At 41.8% G+C, this 12,250-nt stretch overlaps 1 protein-coding gene across 2 annotated transcripts in view; it reads right to left on the bottom strand.

The window, feature by feature from the left end:
• The window catches only part of ddx61 (DEAD (Asp-Glu-Ala-Asp) box helicase 61), a 34,665-nt gene extending 26,410 nt beyond the window's left edge, over positions 1 to 8,255 (bottom strand). For both annotated transcript variants that reach the window (XR_013492196.1, XR_013492197.1), the window contains exons 1-2: positions 7,381 to 8,255; positions 6,533 to 6,653 (exon numbers count right to left, since the gene is read on the bottom strand). The gene's annotated coding sequence lies outside the window, so the exon portion shown is untranslated. The remainder of the gene's footprint in view (positions 1 to 6,532; positions 6,654 to 7,380) is intronic.
• Between the last annotated feature and the right edge of the window lie 3,995 nt (positions 8,256 to 12,250).

Raw genomic sequence — 12,250 nt, 5'->3', positions numbered from 1 at the left:
TACACATGACATTATGATGTGTTTTATTAACATGATATTAATATTTCATTTTTAAATGTCGTCAGTGCCAGTATATTGCAACACCCCTACTTCTAAAGTGACTCTATCTCTCGTGTTATACTCTCTTCTATCTGCATCCATCTCTCTCTTTTTCTCTTAAGATGAAACTATGCTGATTCTAGTTCCTGGAAGTGGGGCAGACCACAGCCCCAGATAACCCCAGGCACAGCGGCACTGACGCAGACAGGAGTCCCGAGCCTGCCGCGTTACTGACAGTGAGAGAGTGAGAAGAAAAGAGACTGCGAGAAAAAAAAAGAAGAAGGCTGAGAGAGAAGGCAGCATCGTGCGGTATCCTGTTTGGTATGGAGGGTGAAGGACGCAGCTGAACTTCAGACTAAGCCTTAACATATGCTGTGGTCTGTGGACCAGCTGAGCAATGAGGTGATGTGTCAGTGGTGTGAATAGTAAACAAAAGAGAAGCAGAGAGCCCGCCCCACAGTCCGGTTAACAAGAAATGACGGCTTACAGTCCGCTGTGCTCGTCATAAGGAATGCCACGACTTCCAGATTTTGTGGATAAAGTGGTCGTGGGGGAAACCTGGATGAGCAAGCAGTTTGTTGTACGGTGGGATCTGGGGTTTTTCCATCATAACGGTAACAACTCATTGTCAAAAGCAATCATAGTGCATTTTACATTAATGTGCTCAGTTTTAACCTTGATTCAGACAGTTAGTGAGTGAGTGAGTGAGTGAGTGAGTGATAGCCCTTTGAAGCTCCTATATGAGCTCCATTCTTGGATGATACAGGATATTGAACATTAATCTGCGCACATCTCAGGTCGGAAAGCTCCTCAGAAAACTTGGACTCGCAAAAGAGGTTCAAAGCACAGCACACACAATCTCACAGATAGTATGATTCACTCTTTCATGCCACAGTTGAGCGTTGCTGGATGATAGTAAAACAGGAGGACTGTGGACTCATTCACACCATAAGCAAACACCGTCTTTTTCCTACGTAGTTGCTTCGGTGTGTGAAAAAGGAACGAATGACTGGCTGTCTGATGTATACTTGAACATATACAATTAACAGAAATACCTTAATTACTATCAGTACCATCATTAGATCAGATTAGTGCCCTAAAGGATGCGTGGCAGTCTGCAGAACACGCACTGCGAACTAAGAGACAGTAAGTAGAGTTCCATCTCTGGTGGTAAGTTGCTGTGTTGATATGTGTGCAGGATGTGTTCAGTTATTTGCCATTATAGAGTGTTTCTGGTCATGCTAGTGGCGTGGCTGTATGGGTGGTAATGTCAGTCAGTTGGTTCAACCATTGTGGTCCAGACTGAAATATCACTATTGGATGGACTGCCATCAAATTTGGCTCAGACAGCCATAGTTCCCAGAAGATGAATCCTAATAACTTTTCCTCTGGCGCCATGAGGCCCTGATCACACAGAAAGGCGCACTGCACTGCCCTTTTTTTAAAAATTGAATGCCACCATGTAATCAATCTACCGTGAATTTATTCATTTTATTTATTACACAGTAATTAGTAGCTTGTTACTAAAATGGACAGGCAGAGGATACTACCCAATAGTTTGGTGGACACAGGGGAACGGAGATCTGTGTGGGTAAATGAGACCCGAAAAAGAGGGTGGATTACGTGGGGGTACCACAACTTGGTCCAGGAGCTTGTCCTCAATGATGGCCATTTCCAGGCATATTTTAGGATGACTCAGGGGCCGTATAGCTCTGCACACCCAGCAACCACTACCACCAATCTCTCCTCCTTTGTACACCAACTATAAACTTGTGACCACCACAGAAGGCCCACCTCTCAAGTCATCCCATTGGACAATGGGGAAAAAGCTGTGATGACGTGGGGTGCTTTTCTGCTCTGAGTTGAAGTTTGTTCAACTCGCTCCAGCAAAAGGCCCCTAGAGTGCAGAAACACGAAGCGCATCGCAACTCAAAAACTGGGAACAAAAAGGTTCATTCTCATTTAAAACTATTACAAAAAGCCACCTCCAGCTGCTAAAATGCTTTCTGTGTGATCAGGGCCTCGGGTACACAACTATTGTATGGATTGCCATGGAATTTGATACACACATTCATAAACTGTAATAGCTTTGATGATCTGCTGACCTTTCATGGGTCTACATTTCAAAAACTGCATTTCCATCGACCATAAATATGCTTTACATTAAGTGCCAATTAGCTAATATTAGCACGCTAACATATTAATCTAAGATGGTGAACATGGTTAACATTATCCACTGAACATCAGCAAGTTAGCGCTGTAATTGTGAGCACGTTGCCATGCTGACATGAGAATTTAATTCAAATCATGTGTACACCCCACGGATGTATACCGAGAACTAGATACAGCGTTCAAGGCAGGGCCCCATTTATTCCCATGAAAGGTGGCATGGAGTTGGCATGAAAGGCACATGAAGCCAAAAAAGTTTCACTTCCCCTGTGTGAAATTACCCCATATCTTCCACATCATTGAGCCCACAGAGTAAGAGTGGTTAACTTACAGTTTAGCCCTCTGCTAACTTGAATGGAGGTTAAATGATTTGATTGTGCAGCTCTTCTTGACATTGGAAATGTTGTCAGTCTAAATGGATCAAATACATCATTGAATCTATGGGAAAAAAGTCTTTTGGGGCCCAATGGCATCACATGATGGACCCGAAGATGTAATTCCACTGTTTGGCCACTATGAAAATTGTCTTCAAAGCCCAGCTCACTTCCTAGGGGCCTGGTTTTGCCTTACAGAACCACTAGTGTGGCTATAGACTTTTAGTCTTTTGTGTTTGTGTCTTTTCTAAAAGTTTACATGTGGTTAAGAGCACATGCAGAATTACAACATCATTAAAAATCAAAGTTCTGAGTTTACATGACATGGTGATTTAAAATGATCCAAGTCAGCAAGTAAGGTAATGATTCAGTAAAGGTGTTAGATAACAGTTTCAATCATCAGAGTGTTGCCAAACTCTGCATATACAAGTGTTTTTATGCATGTAAATGCACTGACTGACTGGAAGCACCTAGGGAATTTATTTGTAGGAGCTGTAAGACAATCAGCACATCTCATGTACAAATGATAGCGTGGATAAGCAAGTGACAAGAGGTGAGAGAGAGAGAGAGAGAGAGAGAGAAAGAGATGAATCTGATAGAAAGAAAGCGGTAAATGAGGAAGTGAGGAACGGATGTTTGGGTTTTTTGAGCCCATTCATTTAAAAACACAGAGAAGAAAGAGAGAGAGACAGAGACACCTGAGAAAAACCGCAATCGTGTTTAAAAACTGAGCACTCACTGGTTTTCCCGAAACTAAGGGGCTCAGCAGCGCTGAGAACAGACGATGAACGCCCTATTGACGTAAGAGGACGCGCACGCTCCCCGTCACTCACTTTATGCTGACACGCACACACACATACACACTCATGTACATACAGACGGTGTGAAAAGTACAGGGGGGCTGAGAATGTTTCTTTCTGCAGAATTCACACAAAGTTTCAGACGACCACAGAGCAACAAGTAGGTACTGCAGAAGCCTGCCGAGGTCTCCACTTCATCACAAAGGGGCCAGATTTTTGAAAAGTCTTTGCACTGCAGCTTTGGTGCATTAAATCTCATAAATAAAATATTTCCATTTAGATCTGTGCCTGCATTGCAAATTTGGATAACATTCTCGTATGACGCTCCAGAGAGGAATGTCAACAATTTATTGTCACGATACAACAAGTATATATAAACAAAAAAAAGTACCGTTTATCATGGCTATTGTGAGCGTTAGCGTAGTTAACATTGCACTCTACTTATTTCCTTGCCACTATCTCTTAATAGGGGATGTGTCATGGTGATTATGAGTTTCTCGGGCAGATATGGGACAATAAGCAGCTGTGACTTGTCACGGGACTTACGGCTCTGCTAAATGTTGGTCATCACGAGAATGGATGCAAATGATGCTGATACTTTTTGAAACCGCAACATCAAAGTCATTTAATTCTTGGACATGCTATGTTTCCAGTCTTATGACTCTGTGTGAGCGTGTGTGAGCGTGTGTGTATGTGTGTGTGCACTCTTGTATGAGTTTGACATTTCAGTTAGTGTGTGGGTGGATGTTAAAACTTTACACAAAGTTAAGTATCCATGCGTTAAAGCCTAATATTTGCATTCATGTGGTCTCGAGAACTCCTCCAGTGTCCTGTGTACGGTACTCTCAATCCTACGCCCTGAGAGACTTAAAATTATAGACTCAAGCAGCACAGACTCATCTGCTACAGTGTCCAGGTTAACGTGACTGATCAAAACCTTCACTGACACTTTGTGAATCATTCCTGATCTACACTGTACCAGGTTCCCTTACAGGAAGTGAAACAACAGTTGGATATAAAGGGGGCACTGACTGTACCTGTTCAATATGAACAACCAGGTGAGTCACAGGGAGCATAACAAATAAACTGAGATGATATTACAGATGCCTCACAAACCACATCCAGGTTGCGCAACGCCAGAAGTTTGTTTATGAGGTCAGATCTTCACTCGCTGAGACTAGTGTTTTATGGGTGTATCCCTGTGAATCACTTGTGTTAACTTGTTTTTTATGTGACCATTTCAATTTCACTCTTTATGACCGTGTCGACGGTCTCCCCTTGAGAAGATAGTTCAAGTAGTAAAAGTGTCAGGCCTGCAGAGAGGCAGTGTGCAGAACTGCAGTCTGTTATTGGCTGGTACGGAGCTAAGATGCCGACTGAAATGTCACAGAACTTTTATCATGTGAGACATTTTAACATGTCACAGTAGGAAAAGATGAGGTGTAAAGAATAAAATTAATGATGCCTGAATTCCATTTAGCTGCCGCAGTTTCAGGATCCTGGTAGTGAGCACACTGGCTCAATGTCACAGTATGACGGCTTACAGGGACGTTTGAATACTAATAATAGTAATACCTACTCCTACAAGTTAAAATGTCTGCTGTGGAAAACGCCTAATGGTTCACGCACAGAGGAAGATGCAGCTCTATAGACAGATTTACCAGATCCATGAACACACATAGATTATGTGAGAAACTTTAAACATGAATAGTTACCACTTTAAAGAAAAAAACAAAACAAAACTTAAAGGAATACTTCACTCCCTAAATGACCATATGTATATCAGTTAATCACACCATGTTACATGAACTTTGTGAATGTGTTTTTTTTTGCATGCCTTGATGGTGAACGAAGGAGCCAAACATGGACATGAACTCGAGTCACAGGGGACCGCGTTAAACAACAGCAAAACTGGTCAACGGTATGATGTTTTTTGGTGGGCGTCGCTTAGCTGGAGGCAAAACAATTCTCTACAGACATTAGCTAGTGCTAATTAGCTAGTTCTGTTGGCTTGTTTTAGGCAATGGAGGAAGATGATGCATTCAGAAATACTCATTCCAAGTGTCAGAGCGCACTTTGGCACAAACTGCACCGTTCCTAAATTTGAAGCACTGCCTGAATGTACCGTTCGGTTATCCTGAGCACCGCACTTTCGGAGCAGCAGAGCGCACTCCCAGAACTCTGTACGGAGAGACGTAGCAGCAGAGCACTGAGCGGAGTGAATGTGTGATTTACGTAACCATTAGTCAATTTATAAAGGTATATAACGCTCTGTTTCTTCGTCCAACAGGGCTCTTTTTCATGTAGAGCGTCACACTGAATCTACGAACACACCATGTCAGGTCACTCACTCTCCAGAACTGTGAGTGTTACTTGAATAAGTAAAGACTGACCAATGGGACCAGACTGGCCGACGCGTATGCTCTCACTCAGTGGATGGATGATTTGACAGGATGGTCGGCTTTGTGGTTGATTACTGTGCCAATCTTACAAAGAGAGACGACACCTGAACGGTTTCCTACGGTTTGTTTTGCTATTGAAACTAATGTTAGCTAATGTGCTAAAAAGTTAGCGTTACAGAGAAATACAGTATTCCTCTTAACACCTCCCCAATTTCTGATGAGGTGGACATGATAACTCTTAATATGCACAACACTGTTTATCCCTACAACAGGAAATACTTTTTCCCTAACCTGATATGAAGTGTGCGCTGCACATGAGAGCATTTTTGATCATCGCCTCCGTCCAGTCCTTTCGTCTCATCGCATTTAACCATAGTTGTCTTTGTTTTTGTTGACAGGCAGTGGCGGCTGGTATGTAATAAATTTTAAGCTTTGAGTCATGACTCCTTCTATTTTGGCTCTCAATAACACAACAACACGACATTTTAAAAGTCCTACGTAGCCTACAGCCCTGTGGTGGAGAGTCGTGTTTTGCCTCCAGCTAATGAAATGACGTTGTTGTGACGTCGGCCCTAAAAGAGTCTTTATGAAAACATCTGTTTACAAACTCACTTAACTGGTGCAGTTTTACTTATGTAATGTAACATAAAGGATGAATCACAGTAATCTTTAAGTTTACTGTATGCATCAGTGACTTGGATATGTGGCATAACTTCCAACTTAAGCCATTTAAAAGACATTAACATACGTGTCTCCATCCTCATCTTGACGTGTAGCCAGAGTGATAGCAGTCAGCAGGTTTTCAGCTGGGTGGGCCACAGGGTGGTGCGGCTCTGGGACATGGGGTAAACAGTACACTGGGTATGGAACTGAGTGGGAACGACACAGAGAGAAAGAGACAGAAGGGGAGAGTGAGACATAAAAGTCGAGAGGCAAAGAGGAAGAAGAAAAAAAGAAAATTATTAAAATATATATAATAATGGAAACACAGCCCTGACACACAAGCCATTTTCTGTAATAAGGAAGTGTGCAACTGTGAAAGTAGTGTGTGTGTGTGTGTGTGTGTGTGTGCATACTATTCAGTTAGACTGTGAATTGACACAGTGAGCTACTTTTGTCCATGCAGAAGAAAAGCTGCAGAATAGCTGACTGGACATTTTCCCATTGATTCAGCGGCAGTGCTGCATCACCTACAACTCGGCTGCCTTTTCTACCACAGTGTTACAATGTGACCCAACATGTTAAGTAAGGAGGAGCGTGTGCTGTGTTGTGTGTTGCTTAAAACCAAAATAGTGTCATGTACCAAAATAAGATAATTTAGAGAGCCCCTGCAGGTTGTGTCATGATGTTCCTGCATCTCCCACTTAACATTCGCTCAATAGGGTGCACAGACACACATTATGCACATATATATACCCAGCTTGATTATTTTGAACATACAAAATGATGGTTTCCTTAGAAATACAGTGCTATAGATGAAACCTTTGAAGTGTAACAAAGTTCAAAATTCTTCTTATTACATATTTGGGTACAAACACTTAAAGAATATAATAAAAAAGTAAAATAATAGAGTGAATGTTGGCCAGCATGTCTTACCATAATCAAACTGGTGCAAAAAGGGGATGGAATATCTATGTGGACTCTGTGCTGCCTCGTCAACCCGCCTGGGAATCACTGCTGCTCCCAACCTGCCTTCATCCGCGGCTCTCTCCAAACGCCCAGCAAAATCGTCTCGTATTGTGAAGTCCGTTTCTGCCGCAGGGGAAAAGCGGTCTGCGCTCTCTGATGGAGCCGGTGACTGTCTCTGGGTCTCCGGCTCGACAACAAACGGGCGCTTCCTGAAAGGAAGCCTGGAGGAAGATTTGTCCGCTGGCCGTTTGCGAGGAGCACCGGTCTCTGAGCCCGGGACGCTCCTGACCGTGGGACTGTGTATTTCCAAACTGTCCGTCCCTGTGCACGTGGGGGGTGCAGGTGAGCCGTCCGTCACCCGAGCGTCCCTGCTGGTGCAGCTTTTACAGTCCGGAGTCCTCGACCCGGCGCTCCCACGCTCTCGGTTAGTGGTGCGCAGATCCAGCGGCGCGGTGGCAACCGACGGATGGTCACCGTTCATGGTCATGATCCTCGGCATCAACCGGGGGGCGAGGGCGCTCAGGATCTGAAGAAGCTTCAGGTGTGTGCGCGTGAAGAAAACTTGTCGACGTTCAGTGACAGTTTATGGGATCACTCCATCCAAAGTGGCCAATAGTGCGCCTTTCCCATCCCCATGAAATCAAATGGGCAGCGATCAAATCATCAGTTTCCTTTTAGTGTCACTTAAGTATTTTAGATAAGCGTGCAAATGTATTTTCGGAGAAGAGCTAATAGAAGTTTGGTGTAGATAGCCCCTAATGTGTATCCCAGCGCACCTATGGTAACAACTGCAGGTACAGTGCAGCGCTCATCTTTTAATGAACGCACAGTGACACTTGACTGGTGCTTTCCCCAAACTGAAAGCGATTAGCGCTCAAGGGCAAATTACACTGCAGGAAGGAGAAGAGACAACACTTCGTTGAATTCATAATAATTTCTGCATTTCCGACCTCTCTGACATCTGCCTGTTTTGCATTCAAGTTCAAAACAACTAAGGCTGAATTTCTCAAGAAGTTCAAGGATCGATGCTTTTCTCGGTTCGGGTGCTTTGGTCATGTCTCGGTGCAGAAAATGACTCAGTCTGGGTCAATGGCTTTTACTCTTAACGTTTACCCCATCTGCAATTTAATGCACTCTTAATTATTAACATGAATTCAGCTGAATGTGTTCAAAGGCACACTTTTATTTCTTGCTTTGAATGGTTCAGTCATGTTAATAATGAAAGCTTCAGGAATAAATTTAAACGCAGTCAAGATGCCAAATGCAAAACATGCTTTTTCCAAACATGAGGAGCACTTAACATAAACTAGTTTCACACAGCATGAAGAGAAGTCTTTTACAAATACAGTCACCAACGTGTTACTTAATGTAAAGTCTATTTCTTTGCTTTAGTGCAGAAACAAACTGTCCCACTCCCACTTTATAGAGAACGCAACAAGGAAAAGACTTTAACAACATGCAGTCTGCAAAATGATACTGTTATTCTGAATTGGGCGTATTATCATGCTTAAGTCATGTTAATGTCAGATCAGTGTAGAGTAGGCAAACAAAAACAGAAAGGCACTGAAACTTAAACTTCCTTTATGAACTTTTCTGTGCCCTCTTGATGTCATGGAAGGGATTTTTTTAATGTTATTTTGTTCACGTTTCAGTGCCTTAAGTCAGCAGAGAGAACGTTGATTTTCACACCTCAGTCTCGTTATAGAGCAGACAATATTGTCTCAGTTGTGGCACATTACAGCTGATTGTACTTGTCTACAAATGACAGCTTTCTGGTAATAGCTCATAAATAGACTCATAAATGCTCCATGTTCTGTATCAAGTGAACTCATATCACTATGAATAAACAAGACGTAAAAGCTCGTGTAAACTTTATGCTTCACTCTATAATGTTTGACAGTAGTCTCCTTTGGAGGATGCAGATTTTGCGCGTTGCAGTAAATCAGCTACACAGTGTCAGTCAGTTCATCTGTTGCCTCGGGTTGGTCATATGTCACCAAGCTGCAGAATCAGAGCTAAACTTGCACTCCCAAAAGCAGGAATGAGGAGAATAGAAGAAGAATTCAGAGAGAAGATGCCCTCTTCAACAGACTGACTTAATGTCACTGCTGCCCTGTGTGTGGCCATGTTACCACATCACAATACAAACCATAAATGCACGTATAAGCCTGCATATGCACCCACGCACAAATCACACCTCATCTCCTTAACGTTATCCTGAGCCACCCTCAGACCAGGGTCTGATTACCAGGGTCACTTTGGGACTTTCCTCTTTCCACTGAAGTGTGGAGCTGGCAACAGAAAGTCAAGCTTGGTGTCTAAAGTCCCTAAAACACCCTGAGACTATACAAACATGCTCTGCAGCTGTCAAAGCACTCAACCATTATGGTCCCCCCTGGCATTAAGTATCATTGTTTATAAATATATAATTATGGGCCCACCTCTTTAACGGCCAGTCTCAGCCTGAACACACACTCGACAGAGTTCATTGCTTAATGAGTGAGACATTAACTGAGGTTTCACAGTCTTTAAAAGCACATTTATGTACACAGAGAAAACCCATACCCCTTTAATATTTAGGGGTACCATATTTCTGAGACACTGTAGCAGGATAACAATGCAGATCATGAGGTAACATGAGGCCCCCTTGTGCCAGGAGAGCAAAGGTGCAAGCAGCATGCAGCTAGACTCTGAACTAAGCATTTAGAAATACATCTCCAAAATAATTAATCTACATCTGAACAATACAGAGCAAACTACTGCTTTTTGGCTGCTGATTAGTAGCTTTAATATTTGTATTTTACAGCAGGCCGTGGAGCTGTTACTGCAGCATGTACAACTAGAGAAAATCCAGCAAAGTACTTTTGTTGAGTCGTAAGATTTTAAAGTATTTTTAAAGCACATATATGCCCTTCAGTGAAGTTAAATTAAGACGGATTTGGGGGCATTTAAGTGGGTCAAACAGTCATATTTTAGTGGTAACAGTGAAATGGCTAAGCAGTGGTTGAGTTAGTGTCTCCCTCTTGTGGATGTTGAAGCAGAGGTTGTTGGTTTACTCAGTCTAATGGTGCAGATTGTGTGCTATGCTGGTGCCATGTGATGTTTTAGTGGCACCACAGACACAAGAAATAATCATGACAAATGTATCCTTTACTGAAGGTATTTAGACATTAGTAATTTATCCATTGCAATCCTGAAAATACCTGATGATTTGTACCCTATGTATGTCCCACATAAAAATAGCCTTCAAGTTCTGGACGCAAAGTATCTGGCTTGTGGGTGTGGGGTTTTAGTAGTTATCACTCTGTGGCTCAGCACCCAAATTTATCTCTGACATGCTTGTAACATATGAACCTTCTAGTACCCTGAGTAAATCTGGGGCCGACCTCTTGACCATCCCAAGAGCCAGAACAAAACACGGCGAGGCAGCATTTTATCATGCAGCACAAACCTGGAATAACATCCCAGATGATGTTAGACAAGCCCTGACTCTGACCTCTTCTAAGTCAAAGCTAAAAACCTTTTTTACATTGCCTTCTTCAACCTGTAATGACTGCGACCTTGTGTTCAAACTCAATTTGAAATCATTTTGAATAATCTTTTTATCTTTGCACCTCTTGTCTGCACTTTAATTTTTGATTTTTTAAAACTGTAAATCATTTAGTATTGAATTGACCTTTAATATCTTTTTTCTCTTCACTATTTTCTGTATGCTATATTGTGTTTTATATTTTATTGCTCTGTAAAGCACATTAAATTGCTCTTGTGCATGAAATGTGCTATACAAATAAAGCTGCCTTTCCTAGCAGTGCACTGACTGTTGATAGAAATCATACAATCTGCAGCCTTCTTCTTATGTCTTTTACACATTAGTATATAAAAGATATGAAAAAGTTCTTCACAGTAAGACATTTACATGTTTATAGTTTATGTACAGGTAGTTAATAACCCATGAAACAAAATCAAATTGACTTTTAAAAACTTTTGTAAAGCCATGCTAGCTTGCTGCTCTGTGAGGCTGCACATAGCCACAGTGGTGCTTTGAGCTAAAAGCTAACGTTAGCGTCAGAGACTGTATGAAAGATAAATAAGCTTTTGAACAGTTTGGGGTCAACGTGCTGGCATTCCCAAAATCGCAATGGTAACACACGTAGGTAAAAAGTAGGTAAAATCTTTACCACGGTCACCATCTTGTTATTTTAACGGCTTTGCCAATGTTTAGTGTATTAGCATGCTACCTAGTGTATTAGCTAACTAGTGTATTAGCATGCTATCTAATGTATTAGCTAACTAGTGTATTAGCATGCTAACAACTGTATTAGCTAACTAGTTTATTGGCATGCTAGCAAGTGTATTAGCTAACTAGTGTATTAGCATGCTAACAACTGTATTAGCTAACTAGTTTATTGGCATGCTAGCAGGTGTATTAGCTAACTAGTGTATTAGCATGCTAACAACTGTATTAGATAATTAGTGTATTAGCATGCTAACAAGTGTATTAGATAACTAGTGTATTAGCATGCTAACAACTGTATTAGATAATTAGTGTATTAGCATGCTAACAAGTGTATTAGCATGCTAACAAGTGTATTAGATAATTAGTGATTAGCATGCTAACAAGTGTATTAGAGAACTAGTGTATTAGCATGCTAACAGCTGTATTAGCTAACTATTGTAGTGACATGGTAACAACTGTATTAGCTAGCTAGTGTATTAGCATGGTAGCAAGTGTATTAGCTAACTGGTGTATTAGCATGCTAGCAAATGTATTAGCTACCTGGTGTATTAGCATGCTAACTATCAAATTAGCAGAAAACAAAGTACAGTCGAGAGCCGA

The sequence above is a fragment of the Epinephelus lanceolatus genome, chromosome 10 (assembly GCF_041903045.1).
Source record: "Epinephelus lanceolatus isolate andai-2023 chromosome 10, ASM4190304v1, whole genome shotgun sequence".
NCBI classification, from domain to species: domain Eukaryota; kingdom Metazoa; phylum Chordata; class Actinopteri; order Perciformes; family Serranidae; genus Epinephelus; species Epinephelus lanceolatus.
The sequence above is the reverse complement of the archived record's forward strand: the minus strand, read 5'-3'. Positions and strand labels throughout refer to the sequence as shown.